At 37.3% G+C, this 7677-nt stretch overlaps 1 long non-coding RNA gene across 2 annotated transcripts; it reads left to right on the plus strand.

Moving 5' to 3' along the window:
• Positions 1–3564: 3564 nt before the first annotated feature.
• LOC143682445 (uncharacterized) lies at positions 3565–5083 on the plus strand. Of its 2 annotated transcripts, none has more exons than XR_013175134.1 (3): positions 3565–3607; positions 3999–4131; positions 4677–5083. It is a non-coding gene; the product is annotated as an uncharacterized LOC143682445 (long non-coding RNA). The 2 variants fall into 2 exon arrangements; XR_013175135.1 differs by having other exon boundaries at positions 3586–3688.
• The last annotated feature ends 2594 nt before the right edge of the window (positions 5084–7677 follow it).

A 7677-nucleotide genomic window follows, 5' to 3' on the forward strand; every position in this document is an offset into this window, starting at 1 on the left:
TTTTTGTTTCTACCATATATGTTTGGATATGCAGTTATGTTTCCACTTTCTTCGCTCACCATTCCTTCTTGTATCTTAGGCTTTCTTCTCAGGTCATTTTTGCTACACACCAGTTGATAACTTACACAATGTCTTTCATCAGTTACTGAAAATTATCAATCATTACTGTTTTAAATCTTCCTTCTGCATTCTCTCTATTCTATTTCTTTGGGATGCCAATGAAATCTATCTATATAACCTCTTTGTATCTTCAAACTGTGCTCTGTAACTATACCTAGCAACCATAAACCTCTCTCATCGGTGGTATGTAATCTGCTACATAGCCCATGCATTGAATTTTTAATTCCAAAAGTGTATTTGTTTGCTTGATTCACATTTCCTTGGTCATTTTTGGTAGTTTCTGGCTCCTATTCATTTAGAGGGGAAGAGAATTCTAATATCAAGGCATTTTGTACTTAGGTATTATACATTTGGTATATGATAATTCCAATTTCTCCAGTTCTTGAAAATTTAATTTTTTTTTTTTTTGCTTTTAGATCTGAGTGTGGTTCTAGTAAAGCATCTATTTTATAAATCCTTTTTGAAAATATATTTTAAAATTCATTGGAGTAATAAACCATGACAGAAAATTTGGAAAAGACTGCTCATAACTCTTCCTCCTATGTCTCAGTAGCTGAGACATTCATAGAGCACAGACAGAGATGAGGCACAGAGGCTGGTGCAATGGTTCTCTCAACCACAGCTCAGTTTGCTGGAGAAAGAGCATGAGAGAATCCATGAAGCCTGGCAGAAGAAAAATCCAGAAGGAGTCAGAGAGAAATCTTCTTCTAGATCTTAAGGACCAAGGATGTCTGCTTAAAAATGTCTGTTACTGAACCCTGTCCTAGGGCCACCAATCCAGGATCTGAATTTTTACCAAACTCTCTGAGTGACTAACTGCTCACAATAAAGTTTTAGAATCCTTGGTCTAAACTACATTTTAGGAGGACAAACTGGTCATTGGCATTGGATGTGCTCTTGGGTATTTTGAAGATTTATGCACAAGTTAATATGAGATGTTATGCAGTTCTCGCTTCAGATTGTGGGTTTGGTCATTCTTAAAAACACTGTTTAATACATTATTAAGTTTCATAAGTTCCATAGAATCTTCATACAACTGTCATTTTCAATTTTGTATTTAACACGGTGCTCTAATTAGGGGACTAAATTATAGTTTACTTAGTCATTCCTTCTTTATTATACATTTAAACCATTCCCAACTTTCAGCTATAATATATAATACTGCAATAATATAAATAGTATTATTTATGTAATAAAGCTCAGTGTGCATAAACATTTATTTTTCAGCTTTAGTATTATTTCTTTGCACTTAGATACTTAGATTTGGAATTACATGAAGGAATGGCCTAAATACCCTGAAGACTCTTGAGCTGCAGATCGCCAAATTGCTTTCCAAAAGGTTGTACTAGTTCAAACTGCTGCCAGTGATGTAAGAATGTATTTCAGGGCATGCCACCCAGTGTTAGGCATTATTATTTATCTATAAGGCAATTAGTGCTCTTATTGATTTCTCATTTTCAGCTGTTAGATTCCAACAGTCTACCTAATAATCATTCAGAAAAGTGGTGCTGAGGGAAGAGTGAAGAGATGCAGGGCAGGAGGCGTCCCAATTGTTTGGGTATCTATCATAGCATATAATTAGCCTCTGTCTCCTCTTGGTCTACCCAAGTCTAGTTTACTTATCTTCTTTCAACCTCCATTTCTTCATTCATGAAATGAAGGGGTGGGGCAGCTTTCTCCCAAGGCCCCATTTGGCTCTAAAGTTCTGACCCATTCTGTGTTGTGAATCTCACACTTCAAATCTGGGCAGATTTCTCTGGTTGTCTTGCCAGTAGCTGCAGGGATTTATCTATCTACTATGCATATTTTTTCCTTTTCTTTGGTGTCCTCAGTAGAATGTATTTTAGATTTTGTTTTTTCTCTGCTCTCCCTCCCCCTTTTGAAAGTCTGATTAAAAAAATAGAATGCAAATATGATGCATGAATATTTAAAATGTGATTTGCATTTAACAAATTACACATGATCACATATTTCCCAACGCGACTGTGCATCAGGGATGGAGTAAGAATATGTATTTTATATTAAATGCATAGAATTTAAATACTTTAATACAAACTGCATTTGAATAATATTAATCTCTCCCCAAAAAGACCTTGCCAGGCATATTAAATATTTACAACTTTTTCTCACTACAAAGTTCTTGAACCCCTTGAACAATTCCATTTTCTTCTGTCATTTGCAAATTCAGAGAATCTTCGTGTTTTCCTATGCGTTTAGGGTGAATTTTAAATGTCTACTTGTAGGGAAGATTTTCCCCCACAATGAACAGGCCAAAAATTTCTGGGGGTAGGGTGTGATAAACCTGTAATGTTAAATGCAACAGTAGGGACAGCTGAGTATGTGGGAAGCGGAAGGAAATTGTCCAGGTATGGTGTCCTGGCTAAGCGCAATAGAAACACTTCTGAGTGTTAGATGGGACCTTGGGAGTCATCAAGTTGAATCACCTAAGTATTGCAAAATCAAGGAGCCCTGTTTCTGGGTGATGAGTCAGCTAGTCTTTCGGTGTCTGGAAGCTCACTACTTCCTAAGCCAGCACTGCCTCTAGTTACACAGCATTCATTGTAGGGAGGTTATTTCTTAAACTGAGTTCAATGCTCTAACTCTGTGAGCCCCCAATCTAACTTAATTCTCTGAGAGCAATTGCATGGGACTAGGTGATGCCCAAGGTCATTTTTATATAAAATATTCTTCAACAGGCATGTTTCCTATTTTCAAGAATGATGAAAAATGAGTTCTTCCATTAAAACGAGTGACTTTCCTAGCCTGTACAGAGGAAATTGACCTCATGAACAAGTGAGGAGTTATTGATGATAATAATGATGATGGTAGCAACCATAATAACAAGAAAAAAACACCTAACAGTATGCCAGACCCTGCCCTTATACAGATTTAAGCTCATTTAGTTCTCACAACCAACCATGAGTATATACTATTATCCCCGTTTCTCATATGAGGAAACTGAGTCACAGGGAAGTTAAATAATTTCTCCAAGGCCACATATGTGGTAAATGACAGTGTGTGACTCTGCTCCAGAATCTGTACTCTTGTCTATTATTCTGTACATAGGGTGATCATATAACTTATCTGTCATACCTACTACAGCTAAAGTGCTTCTGATTAGAATGCATTGAAAGGTGTCTATAGCATGATGAGGGGCAGATCCAAGTTTTCTGGGGCTAAAATCTTATGCAATTTGGGGGGCCCTCTTCCAGAAAAAGAATACAAAGTTATAAATACATTAGATATCAAAGTTTTTTTTATTTGTTTGTTTTAGGAAGAGAAAACAATTTGTGTGAAAAAATCACAAGGCATTAGCAGAGGTTTGGAGAATCAAGTCCCTTTGTTCTGAGATCATTTGGGGAGATTTACCAGAACCTCTTCAATGCAATTTGACTTCCCTCCCCACCTGGAACATTCTAGAATATTCAGCTTTCACAAAGGTCATGCAAATGAGGGGCCTTGAGGCTTAAATGTCCTTAGCTTCATGGTAAAACTACCTCTGTTTACCAGTTTGAGGTCACTTAGGAAATAAGTCAGCATCTAGTGCGTCTGTGGTGCTCATTATTTAGTAAGATAACGCAACATCTAAGAATATATGTCAAAGGATCCCACAGATAGGTTAACATGGCCCCTTTATAGTTCCCTGCTTCTAGTAGAGCACCATTTAGATCCTCTAGAACCTAGAAGAACAGTTTCTGCCCAGGCAGGCATGTGGTCCTATGACTGGCTGTAAGTAGGAGGAGCTACAGCTTCAAAGTTCCTCATAAAGGCTCAGCACTAACAGGAGTGTTATTTTGACATCGCCCTTCCTCTCTGCCCTATTGACCTTTGACTGTTCCACCCAATTCAAAGATGATTTCATGTTCTTTGATTTCCAGCCTTAGAACACCTATTTCTGCAAAGGAATCACTTGAGTTTATTTTGCTAAGTCTAATGCCCTTAAAACTTAGGAATCACGTGGTGCCATATGCATTATCAACGTTAGATTATCCCTAATAAAGGATAAGAAAGGTAAGTGCTTGCTGCAAAATGATAATTTATTTGTGGTTGTTTATGTATAAACACGAGTGCTCTCAGGGATACAAAACAGCGTTCTTGCTAATATTTTCCTACTGTGCAATGCTAGCTCTGTTCTCTTTCTTTCTTCTCCTCTGCTCTGATTCTCCCACACCTGCCCTCTCCTCCCTGTCTCTCTCCTGTCTCCCTCTTTTTTCCTCAATCTTATAAGAACCCTCAATGCAGGAATTTGGGTTGGGAGAGTGTTAAAACCCGTTAACCTATTCCATTTTTCTCCCCTTTGGGGTGGGGGTGGGGAGGAAGGGATTGGTAGGGGAGGCATGGACTTCGGGGCAGGGAGGTAAAGGATAGCCTGTTTTGCATGAATTCTTTCTATGATCACCTCCACCGGCTTCTCTGCAAAAATAATTGTTAGAAATAGGAATCAAAGAAGTACCTACTTACTGTCCAAATAAAAATTTCTCCGGAAGTCTGAAATCTGCAGCTAGTGCTGCCTGTCAGCCCAAGTTGTTCATTATATTCTTGTTTGTCTTGTTTAGATTATACATCCCCTGGGAAAGAGGCCTGGTGGTTTTAATACAGTATCCATCGCTCTGTCAACACCATCTAAATTAAAGCAAACACTCTTCTCGAATGCCACCTTTTGATCATGTCTCCCTGTGCCCAGACTGCTTCAGGCTGAGAAGTTTGAGTTAGCTATGACACCATTAAAATGGACTGAACCCAAAATGACTAGAATGTTCTTGAGAAAATTCATTTTCTCATCCTGACACGGACTGCAGAAGACATTGAAGCTGTAAAACACAGCTTGGAAATGACTAGACTAATTTTAGATCCCGTTTACACAGCTGCTCCTCTGAAAAGCTGACTTTCATTGTAATTCTTGCTCTGAGAGGGCTTGCCTTTTATTTAATTAAAAATGATCGACAGGGTCCACAGTAAAACTGCAAGGGGAGTGTGTCGCAGTAACTCTCTGACATTCTGCTTTATTAGATGTCAGTTTATAATTAAAAGTTTGAGTGGCAGAACTCTGAGTACCCACTAAAAGGATTTTGAGACTCTTATTTCCAGCCATCTTCCCAACAAATATATGAGACTGTAAGATTCGACGTGGAGGGAGACATTTGGAATTGCCCAAACATTCTCTTTAAAAAACACAGAAATAGGAAATGCTCTAGGGCCTGGAACCTGTGAGAGAGAAATTCATATTTTGAAATGCAACCGAAATCATCTTCTGCTAGGTGAAGGAGTTGCGTGTTTGAAGCAGCTTATTAGAAGCAAGACAAAAGGAGTCAAATGTCCTACAGAAAGACATCAATCTTGCTCACGAAGTTAATTAGAAAGATCAAAGTACTTTTCCCTCTCAGACATGCCTGATATTACTTATGCCATCATATTCATTTTATGGAAATACTTTTTTTAGAAATACCGAGATGTTGTTGAAAAATGTTTTGAGAAATTTTGCCATATTGTGCAAACTACTACAGCAATTCACTGAACTTTGAGCATCATCAAATGCTCTTTTATTTTTGACACCAGGTGCCCAGAACTGAATTAATCACAATCATCAAATGTTCTCAAAAGGGCTATTTACCTGTCTGAAATGTCACACTTTAAAAGTGAGACAGGAATTTCTGAGGAACCAACCAACTGAATTGTTAATCTCATTAGCAAAATACATAATAGTCAGGCAGATTTTATATTATAGACTAGAGGCTATTTGCAATTTACTTTTAAGATTTGCTACCTTCAGTATTAACCAATATCTTAAAAAATGAAGTCATATTTAATTATATCAACAAAATATGGCTGAATCTGTCAAGACAATTTCAATGGGTCAGATTTGAATTTCATTGACTTTGTTACTTGCTTGTTACCCGATACTGTTTAATATAGAGATGGATTAATTCATAAAGAAGAAATGATGTAAAAAGAGATTACAAGTTCCAAATGACAGTAGACCTTTCTGATGCTTTGGAATCTTTCCATCCTTGTTTTCTAGAAGGAAATGGTAGCAAGCAAAGAGAAAACAGCCATTTTCTATTTCCATCACACTAAGTGTCTGAAATGTGTGCAAACTTGAGTTTGAAAGCCAAATTTAGAAAGTATTAAACAATACTAATTTTCCAACAACCACAAATTGGCACACCTCTAGAACTGTCTGGTAAATTCAAACGTGAAAGTTAATTAAGGTTTTAAATGTAGTGCCTGTGGTGCTTGGAGAAAACTTTTTCGCATGCAAGTTCCCCACTCATTAGCTCCCAGGAGGTGAATGGAAACTTTTGTTCATCCTCTAGGTTCTGCTTTAAACACAGTAAACCAGCAAGATTAACCACCTATTGGTATTCAAACAAAGTATTGTTTAAAATACTTCTCTACCTCTACCCCCAATAAAAGAGAATATAATATATAGGCAATTAAAATAGCTCTGGTTTACAAAATATACTTGAAAACAACAGTGGCTGTGTTTATTACATCATCTCCTCCTTAAGGACATTTTAGAATCATGAAATTAAATAATATATTTTCTTTAAAAAAAAAAATACCTAGCACAGCCTCTTTAATACTTTAAATTGAGAAGTCCAAGTGACAACATGATTTGGAAAACAAGCTCTGAAAGTCAGAGAAGGTGGCTTTATGAAAGGTGGAGACCTAAGTACACTGAGAGCCTCCCTACCTGCTGTTCTTGGACACTGTCACTCGGCAAATCCCTACCTAAATTCTCACTGTGCTCGCCAGCTTGGCTAAGTCCCTCTCATCAGGATAATGGGTAATGTGGAGAAAAATTAAGAGCTACTGAAGAAATTATTTATCTTCTGTAGAGAGTGTATGGAAAAGACCACATCTGGCTTTACAGTTCTTGGCACAAAGAAATAATGTTCTGTGCAGCCCCCACTCTTTCTTCTTTATCATTTTTTTCTTGATTCACAGTATGTGTTTTTAATTAAAGTTCCCGTCAACTCCATAAATATAATTCTCAACCCTGTTGGGATGAGTTAAGCCTTCTTTCATCTTCTTTCAAGTTTAGTGAGTACATGCTTTAGTGCATCCACTTAACTGAGTTGGACTATTTGTTGATTGGTTTATTACTTAATTCATTCAAGGAGAATTTATTAAGGCCCTACTATGTGCTAGAGATTGTTGAAGAATCTGAAGATAAGAGAGAGTAGGGAGCAATTCCTGCCTTTTAACAATGAGGCAGGCCAAGACCTACAAACAGATAAAGTACAATGCAGTGGTGCCATAACAATAGACAATGTTTATAGAAAACTTCCTATGCTGCCAAAGATGACTGTAGGCATTTAAATATATTGATGTTAATATAATCACCAGAGTAACCCAATGAGATTGATACTATTAGTGCCATTTTATCCCTGAGGAAACTAAGGAACAAAGCAATAAGCAAGTTGTCCAATGTTGTACAACCAGCATGTAGCTGGCCCAGGAAGTTTGGCTCTGCAATGGCCTAATTTATGCTCAGGACAGTGATTCCATTTTGAACTCCATAATTTACTGTGCCTCAACTCTCTCTCTATCCTC

This window comes from Tamandua tetradactyla, chromosome 5, assembly GCF_023851605.1.
Source record: "Tamandua tetradactyla isolate mTamTet1 chromosome 5, mTamTet1.pri, whole genome shotgun sequence".
In the NCBI taxonomy this organism is placed as follows: domain Eukaryota; kingdom Metazoa; phylum Chordata; class Mammalia; order Pilosa; family Myrmecophagidae; genus Tamandua; species Tamandua tetradactyla.